Raw genomic sequence first — 10,016 nt, forward strand, 5'->3', positions numbered from 1 at the left:
AAATCATAACATGGAAAAGTTCTTAAATTTAATTGGGAAAATAAATAAAAAGGAACATTGAACCTGGATCGAGAGTCACTCTTAAAAACTAAGAGAAGTCCTAAATCCTAAGAGAGAGAGAGGAGAGAACCTCTCTCTCTAAAACTACATCTAAAACATGAAAAGTGAATCATGAGAGCCTCCCTTCTGAATGGATGCAATCCCCCACTTTATAGCCTCTAATCTGTGTTTTCTGGGCCGCGAACTAGGTCGAAAACAGCCCGGAAATTGCTAGAGAAGAATTCAAACACGCTGATTTCCGTCACTGCGACGCGGCCGCATGGATCACGCGGTCGCGTCGCCTAGCATTAGGGAAACTATAATATATTATATATCAAATCAAAGCCTCGGACGTTAGCTTTCCAATGCAACTAGAACTGCGTCGTTTGGACTTTTGTAGCTAAAGTTATAGCCATTTGAGTGCGAAGAGGTCAGGCTGGGCAGCTTTGCAATTTCTCCAACTTCTTGTATTCCTTCAACTTTTGCATGCTTCCTTTCCATCCTCTGAGCCATTCCTACCCTGTAATCTCTGAATCACTTAACACACATATCAAGGCATCTAATGGTAATAAGGGAGGATTAATAATGAGCAATTATAAGTCCAAAGAAGCATATTTTCAATCAAAGCACATAATCAGGAAGGAGTTGTAAAACCATGCAAATAGTATGAATAAGTGGGTAAAAAGTAGATAAAAACCACTCAATTGAGCACAAGATAAACCATAAAATAGTGATTTATCAACCTCCCCACACTTAAACATTAGCATGTCCTCATGCTAAGCTTAAGAGAAGCTAAAAAGATGAAGAGGAATGGTAGAATGTATGAAATGCAACCTATCTATAAGAATGCAACTACATGCAAAATGTTTCTACCTACTTGGTTAAAAATAAAGAAATTCTCCAAGACAAACATAAATCAGATTTCACTAATTAAAATTATACAGTAAAAACAAGTAAACTTGTAAGAAGATAGCTCATGAAAGCAGGGAACATAGAATTAAGCACTGAACCCTTACAGGAAGTGTATATGCACTCTAATCTCTCAAGTGTATAGGGTTAATCACTCTACTCTTCTCTAGTCATACTTTCTAAACTTTGTTCTTCATCTAACCAATCAACAAATATTTAATGTACCAATGCAAACATCATGAGGTATTTTCAAGGTTGTAATGGGGCCAAGGTAAGGGTGAGGGTATATATATAAGGCTAAGTGAGCTAGTGAAGTGAATCCTTGAGTAGTCTAAGATCTCATCTAACATATACATATTTTATACAATTTTAAAATACTTTACCTAACTACCCAAATTTTTCCCACTTTCGTATTACATGCTCATGTATCAAACTTATTTTTGAATTTTGTCCCATGTGCATTGATTCTTTTTATTTTGCATTTGGGGTAATATATTTTTTTTTCATTTTTCTTTTCTTCTTTTTTTTTTTGATTTTTTTTGTATCCCCTTATTTAATTACTTAATATATTTTTCTTCAATGCACATGGTAATTTAATTATTTTGATTTCACATGAGCATGCTTCCCAAATTTTCAAATAACTTATTCAATTTAATTCCCTACTTTTTCATATCATCCCATGTTCCCATAAAATTTCCCACACTTAAATTTTACACAATATCTATCTTAAGCTAACCAAGGATTCAACTTGGGATTCTAATCTTATTTTTCTGCTTAAGGCTAGTAATGTGGTTATAAAACAGAAGGGATATAAAAGCTCAAGGGGGCTAACAAGGGTGATGTAAAAGGTAGGCTAATTTTGGAATAAGTGGGCTAAAATCAAACAATGGCCTCAATCATATGCAAGCATGTAAATACACTAAATATTGGACATATAGAATGGAATAAAAAAATAGATTACAATCATAGAGACGGAAACACACAGGAATAAAATATTTATGGTTAAATAATGTAACCATATAAATAAGCTCAAATCTCACAGGTTGTGTGTTCTTTGGCTCAAAAACCATGTTCCAAATACAACTTCAAACAAATTTAACACAAAAATTTTCATTTTAAATTAGTGAAAATTTTCAAAAATAGGGTCCTAAAAAGAATTTTATTACTTTAACCAAGTAGTAACTAAATGCACAAAATCAAATAAACATGCAATCAAATATGCAGATGCAACAATGAACAAATTAACATTGGTGTTGAAATAGGAAATAACTAACCCATGGAGATCCGTATCGACCTCCCCACACTTAAAGATTGCACCGTGCTCAGTGCATGCTAAGATGTGCAAGTGGATGGGGGTTGTGGTTCCTCAACTGGAGCTCTTTTTGTTCCTTTCCTTGCTGTTGATTTGGGAATGGCTTTCTCTTTTCCTTTCTTGGTGGCCATCCTGAAAAAGGGAAGAGAAAGTAAATTAAATTCAAAGAGATATATATAGCAAGGAAGAGAACGGAAAAGGTGGTGATGGATGCACATTAAGATATAACTGACATTAACACATACTCGCGAGTACATGTGAAAAGCCATCAATGGAAAATAGCTAGTGCATATAAAGACAAGTGAATACAAGGTGTTTATTGGCATGCCGGCAAAGGGCATGAGTAGCATAGATCAAGCATTATTCGTAACAAACCATCATGTTTGTATTGACAATTAATTTCAATTAATACAATAGTAAAGGGAGTTTATGAAAAGCAAGCATTGAATAGTATAAAGTAAAATAGAGAAGTGCATAATGCCATATGGGCTTTTTCACAAACACATAGCATGCATAGTAAATAAGCTATTGAAAGTATGAAGGTGAACATGCAAGCAATCCCTTAAAAATAATAATTGTCAAACAAATTACAACAATCCACAAGCACATAATGAGGAATAATGACTCAAATAAATTTCTAACACCATGTAAAAAGGAAAAGAAGAAGAAGGAAAATATGAATAATGAAAAGAAAAAGAAAAAGAAAAAGAAAATAAGATATAAAATAATAGGAATGATAGAAAAGAGAAGAAGGAAGAAGAAAATAGAACCTTGGTAATGGAGGTGAGAGAGATAGAGAGTGAAAGGTGAGATAGAAGGGGGGAGGGGGAAGGAAGAAATAAGGAGGGAGAAGAAAAGCTAGGATTTGGAGGAGAGAAAGATAAGATAATTTGGCAATTTAGGTTGAGCTGTGCGGCGCATGCGACGCGGCCGCGTGGGGCACGCGTTCGCGTGAATGCGCTTCAAGTAAGGTGACGCGATCGCGTCGGTCATGCGGTCGCGTGACCTATATTATGCTTCTGGCATGAGGGCAGCCTCGCTCCAGCACAACTCTATGTTCAAATTAATTTAAATGCCAAAATTGGGGTGAGGCGATCGCGTGGGTCACGCGATCGCGTGAGTGTGCGCCAGAAAATGGATGACGCGGCCGCGTCGGCGATGCGGTCGCGTGATAAGGATTGTGCTTCCAGCACCAATCCAGCATTACTCTCGCACAATATTTCATTGTGCACCCTTTTACGTCGAAAACTCAGGGCATGCGGCCGCGTGGGGCACGCGATCGCGTGGGAGGCCATGATTCCCATGCGACGCGAACGTGTCAGCGACGCGGTCGCGTGGGTTGATTTGTGCCATTGGCACGCCTCCAGCCACACTCCAGTGTGACTTTCTGTTCATTTTTATTTTTCTTTACTCCCCCTGTGACGCGGACGCGTCGCTAATGCGATCGCGTCGCGTAGCGAAAATTTTTTTTAATGCAATATGCAGATGCAAATGCAGTGCTTAATGTGAATGCTATGCATGATTCCAGGTTCAATGAAAATAAAATAAAATAAAAATAAAAACACGAAATAAAATTGAAAAAGAACGATCATACCATGGTGGGTTGTCTCCCACCTAGCACTTTTAGTTATAGTCCTTAAGTTGGACATTTGATGAGATTCCTGCTATAGTGGCTTGTGCTTGTACTGATCCAGGAATCTCCACCAATGTTTGTGATTCCAATGGCCTCCGGGATCCCAAACTAGGCACGTAAAGTCTTTGAGCAGCTTCAAACAGATTCTTAGGCTCCCGGGGTAACAAGTGTTAGAGCAGATTCCAAGATCCCAAACTTTACTTTTACACCCGTTTTTGTCTCGATCTGCATTTTTCCAGCCGGGTGAAAGGTGATCTGAATTCTCACTGCAGCGACCAAACAGCTTCCTAGACCCATTCAGTTGAGCTTTATACCAACCTTTGCGTTTGAACTTAAAGCTTCCAACCATGATGAACCTTGCAGGACAATTCTTACTACTGGCCATCTTCCTCTTACTCTTAATATCATAAAGAGCTCTAAGTTGACCATCCGTCTCCAGTAGGCCATATTCAAGTGGGGTTAGAAAGCTAAGGGATATGAATTTTACCCACTTGAATGTTGTGAAGGATGATGGTAACTTAGGGGGAGGTATTTTTAATGAAATTGCAAGCTTCACTCCCTTGTGCTCTTCTCTGATAATTACCACCTCTTTGCAAGCTTCTTCAATTTCAACCTCTTCCTCTTGGTAGCTCTCTTTCAATTCAATCTCCTCTTCATTGCTTTCCAAGGGCATAGGAGGTTGTGCTTCTTCTTCTTGAATCTCCATCTCTTGATCAACCTCTTCCAAGTCTTCAACTATGATATGCTTTGGAGGTTGTACACCCTCCTCAACATCAATTTCAACCATCTTGGAAGGAGTCTCTATGTCTTGACTTTCCCATGGAGGTTCTGCATCTCCTAAGTCTTCAACCACTTCTTCTTCTTCTTGAACCATGACAGCTTCTTCTACTTGTTCTAGTACGAATTCATTCTCTGTCTTGTCCACTGGGGTTTCTGGTATCTCCTTCATGCTACGCTCTTCACTAGACTGTCCACATGGAGCTGTGGCTGATCCTTGTATATTTGAGCGCCTAGAAACCCATTGAATTACTGCTTGCTCTAGTTGTTGAATGGTTGCCTGAAATCGATCCACCGTTTCCTTGAAACGATCCTTTGTCTCTTGATGCACTCGACTTTCATAAATATGATCATAATGCTCTTGGATTGATGGATATGGAGATGGTGAATATTGAAGGGGTGGTTATTGTGAGTAATTGGGTTGGAATTGGGGTGGTTCTATATATGGTTCATATGGCTCATAAGGTGGTTGGTATGGTGATTGAGGGTTAGGGTCATATGGAGGTGAATGGTGGAAAGGGGCTTGTGAGTTTGGTGGTCCAAAGTTATGTTGAGGAGGGGGTTCAAAGGCATATGGTGGTGGTTGTTGATAATCAAAAGAGCACTCACCATAGCCATTGCCTTGATATGCATCACGGAATGGTTGTTGATAGTCCATTGGAGGTGGTTGTTGCCATGAGGGTTGATCAAATCCTTGTGGCTCCTCCCATCTTTGATTGTTCCAACCTTGATGCCTATTTTCATTATAGTTTCCATTCCTAACAACAACATTGGAATCAAATTTGAAACCAGAGGGGTGAGAATTCATAGTAATTAATAAAAATTAAAAACAAAAATAAATAAACAAGCAAAAGAATTTTTTTTTATATTTTGAAAAATATTTACAATAACCAATAATAAGGCACACGTTTGCAATTCCCCGGCAACGGCGCCATTTTGACGTCGGGATTTTTGCCAGTAAAGAAGTTCATAAAAACAGTAACATTGTAGATATAGTCTCTAAACCGACAGAAATCCCTTCGTACAAACGTTTTGGTTGTCACAAGTAACAAACCCCTTTAAAATTGATAACTGAGTATTTAAACCTCGGGTCGTCTTCTCAAGGAATTGCAGGGAGGTATGTTCTTATTATTGGTTATGAGTTTGTAAATTGGGGTTTTGGAAGTAAGGTGGGAATATGTTATATGACAAGTAAAATAAAATAATACTAATAAAATCTCTTGGCAAGGTATGAAGAACTGGAAGTCCTATCCTTATCAATTGTGATGAGAATTGGATTTTAATCCCACTTTGTTAACCTTTACTAAACAAAGGAAAGTTAAGTGGACTGATTAGCTTGATTCTCAAGTCCTAGTCAACTCTTGTGGAGAGACTAGCTTTAGAGCAATCCTAGTGCAATCAGAATCTGCCAATTTCAACCACTGTTTTATTTGACAGCTCAAGTATTACCAATTACTTGACCCAAGCCAAAAAGGGGGAAAATATCTAAATTATTTATAAAAGAAAGCAAACATAATTCTGAAATACCTCAATTATATTAAATAAAATATTCAAATCATAACATGGAAAAGTTCTTAAATTTAATTGGGAAAATAAATAAAAAGGAACATTGAACCTGGATCGAGAGTCACTCTTAAAAACTAAGAGAAGTCCTAAATCCTAAGAGAGAGAGAGAGGAGAGAACCTCTCTCTCTAAAACTACATCTAAAACATGAAAAATGAATTATGAGAGCCTCCTCTCTAAATGGATGCAATCCCCCACTTTATAGCCTCTAATCTGTGTTTTCTGGACCGCGAACTGGGTCGAAAACAGCCCGAAAATCGCTGGAGAAGAATTCAAACACGCTGATTTCCGTCACTACGACGCGGCCGCATGGATCACGCGGTCGCGTCACCTAGCATCAGGAAAACTATGGCATATTATATATCAAATCGAAGCCCCGGACGTTAGCTTTCCAATGCAACTGGAACCGCGTCGTTTGGACCTCTGTAGTTAAAGTTATAGCTGTTTGAGTGCAAAGAGGTCAGGCTGGGCAGCTTACCAATTTCTCTAACTTCTTGTATTCCTTCCACTTTTGCATGCTTCCTTTCCATCCTCTGAGCCATTCCTGCCCTGTAATCTCTGAAATCACTTAACACACATATCAAGGCATCTAATGGTAATAAGGGAGGATTAATAATGAGCAATTATAAGTCCAAAGAAGCATGTTTTCAATCAAAGCACATAATCAGGAAGGAGTTGTAAAACCATGCAAATAGTATGAATAAGTGGGTAAAGAGTAGATAAAAACCACTCAATTGAGCACAAGATAAACCATAAAATAGTGGTTTATCAGCCTCCCAACACCAAACTTAGAGTTTGAATGTGGGGATTTTGTTTGACTCTGTATTGAGAGAAGCCTTTCATGCTTCATCTCCATGGTTACAGAAGGAGAACCTTGAGTTTTAAATACAAGGTAGTCTTCATTCAACTTAAGGACCAACTCTCCTCTGTCAACATCAATTACAGCTTTTGCTGTGGCTAGGAAGGGTCTACCAAGGATGATGGATTCATCCTCATTCTTCCGAGTGTCTAGAATTATGAAATCAGCAGGGGTGTAAAGGCCTTCAACCTTCACTAGCACGTCCTCTACTAGTCCATAAGCCTATTTTATTGATTTGTCTGCCATCTCTAGTGAGATTCTTGCAGCTTGTACCTTAAAGATTCCCAGTTTCTCTATTACAGAGAGTGGCATGAGGTTTATCCCTGACCCCAGGTCACATAGAGCCTTTTCAAAGGTCATGGTGCCTATGGTACAAGATATGAAGAATTTTCTGGGATCCGGTTTCTTCTGAGGTAATGTCTGCCTCATTAATGCATTCAGTTCATTGGTGAACAAGGGGGGGTTCATCCTCCCAAGTCTCAGTACCAAATAACTTGGCATTAAGCTTCATGATTGCTCCTAGATATTTAGCAACTTGCTCTTCAGTGATGTCTTCATCCTCTTCAGAGGAAGAATATTCATCAGAGCTCATGAATGGCAGAAGGAAGTTCAATGGAATCTCTATGGTCTCTGTATGAGCCTCAGATTTCTTTGGTTCCTCAAAGGGAAACTCCTTTCTGTCCAGAGGACGTCGCATGAGGCTTTTCTCACTGGGACTCACGTCCTCCTCACTCTCTCCAGGTTCAGCCATGTTGGTCATGGTTATGGCCTTGCACTCTCTCTTTGGATTTTCTTCTGTATTGCTTGGGAGAGTACTGGGAGGAGTTTCAGTAATCTTCTTACTCAGCTGACCCACCTGTGCCTCTAAATTTCTAATGGAGGACCTTGTTTCATTCATGAAACTTAGTGTGGTCTTGGATAGATCAGAGACTATGGTTGCTAGGCCAGAATGGCTCTGTTCAGAATTCTCTGTCTGTTGCTGAGAAGATGATGGAAAAGGCTTGCTATTGCTAAACCTATTTCTTCCACCATTATTATTGAAGCCTTGTTGAGGCTTCTGTTGGTCTTTCCATGAGAAATTTGGATGATTTTTCCATGAAGGATTATAGGTGTTTCCATAGGGTTCTCCCATGTAATTCACCTCTGCCATTGCAGGGTTCTCAAGATCATAAGCTTCTTCTTCAGAAGATGCTTCTTTAGTACTGTTGGATGCAGCTTGCAATCCATTCAGACTCTGAGAAATCATATTGACTTGCTAAGTCAATATTTTGTTCTGAGCCAATATGGCATTCAGAGTGTCAATCTCAAGAACTCCTTTCTTCTGAGTTGTCCCATTATTCACAGGATTCCTTTCAGAAGTGTACATGAACTGGTTATTTGCAACCATTTCAATGATTTCTTGAGCTTCTTCAGGCGTCTTGATCCAACTGCAGAGTTGTCCAATGACATCTTAGACATTTCAGACAGACCATCATAGAATATGCATATGATGCTCCATTCTGAAAGCATGCCAGAAGGACATCTTCTGATCAACTGCTTGTATCTTTCCCAAGCTTCATAGAGGGATTCGCCTTCCTTTTGTCTGAAGGTCTGGACTTCCACTCTAAGCTTACTCAATTTTTGAGGTGGAAAGAACTTTGCCAAGAAGGCATTGACCAGCTTTTCCCAAGAGTTCAGGCTGTCATTAGGTTGTGAGTCCAACCATGTCCTAGCTCTGTCTCTTACACCAAAAGGAAAAATCATAAGTTTGTAGATCTCAGGGTCAACCCCATGAGTCTTAACAGTGTCACAGATTTACAAGAACTCAGCTAAAAATTGATGAGAATCTTCCAATGGAAGTCCATGATACTTGTAATTCTGCTACATTAGAGAAACTAATTGAGGCTTAAGCTCAAAGTTGTTTGCTCCAATTGCAGGAATTGAGATGCTTCTGCCACAGAAGTCAGAAGAGGGTACAATAAAGTCACCAAGCATCTTCCTTGCATCTCCACCATTGTTGTTGGGTTCGGCCATGTTTGTTTTATCTGCTTCCTTTTCGAAAATTTCTGTCAGGTCCTCTTTAGAGTTTTGTGCTTTAGCTTCTCTTAGCTTTCTCTTCAAGGTCCTTTCAGGTTCAGGATCAGCTTCAACAAGAATGCCTTTATCCTTGTTCCTACTCATATGATAGAGAAGAAGACAAAGAAAGTATGGAATCCTCTATGTCACAGTATAGAGATTCCTTAATGTGTCAGAGGAAAAGAAGAATAGAAGAATAAGGTAGAGAGGAGAATTCGAACTTATAGAGAGGGAGTGTTCGAATTGCTAATAGAGGAGAAGTGTTAGTCTTAAATAGAAAAAGGTGAGAAGGGGAAAAAATATTCGAAAACAAATTTTTAAATAAAACTAAAAATTTTAAAATAATTAAAAATAATTTTGAAAAAGTGGATGATGGTTTTCGAAAATTAAAAGTGAGAAAGTGGTTAAGTGATTTTGAAAAAGATTTTGAAATTGGCAATAAAAAAGATATGATTAAAAATTATTTTGAAAAAGATGTGATTGAGAAGATATGATTGAGAAGATATGATTGAAAAATAATTTAAAAAGATTTGATTTTTAAAATTAATGACAACAAGAAATTTAAAAGATATGATTCTAAAATTCGAATATTGAACCTTTCTTAACAAAGAAGTAACAAACTTGAAATTTTTGAATCAAATCATTAATTGGTAGGAAGGGTTTTTGAAAATTGTGAGAGAAAAATGGAAAGGATTTGATTTTGAAAAAGATATGATAGAAAAAACATGATTTGGAAAAGATTTGATTTTGAAAAATTATGAAAATTTGAAAAAGATTTGAATTAAAAAATAACTTACCTCCCTTGTGTTATCCTAGTGTTAAACGCCCAGAATGGTATCCATTATGGCGTTTAACGCCCAAAATGCTA

General features: G+C 38.1%; 1 non-coding gene across 1 annotated transcript; it reads left to right on the forward strand.

The window, feature by feature from the left end:
- Positions 1 to 8,600: 8,600 nt before the first annotated feature.
- On the forward strand, positions 8,601 to 8,704 carry LOC112725323 (small nucleolar RNA R71). The gene has a single exon (XR_003164439.1). It is a non-coding gene; the product is annotated as a small nucleolar RNA R71 (small nucleolar RNA).
- The last annotated feature ends 1,312 nt before the right edge of the window (positions 8,705 to 10,016 follow it).

The sequence above is a fragment of the Arachis hypogaea genome, chromosome 11 (assembly GCF_003086295.3).
Source record: "Arachis hypogaea cultivar Tifrunner chromosome 11, arahy.Tifrunner.gnm2.J5K5, whole genome shotgun sequence".
In the NCBI taxonomy this organism is placed as follows: domain Eukaryota; kingdom Viridiplantae; phylum Streptophyta; class Magnoliopsida; order Fabales; family Fabaceae; genus Arachis; species Arachis hypogaea.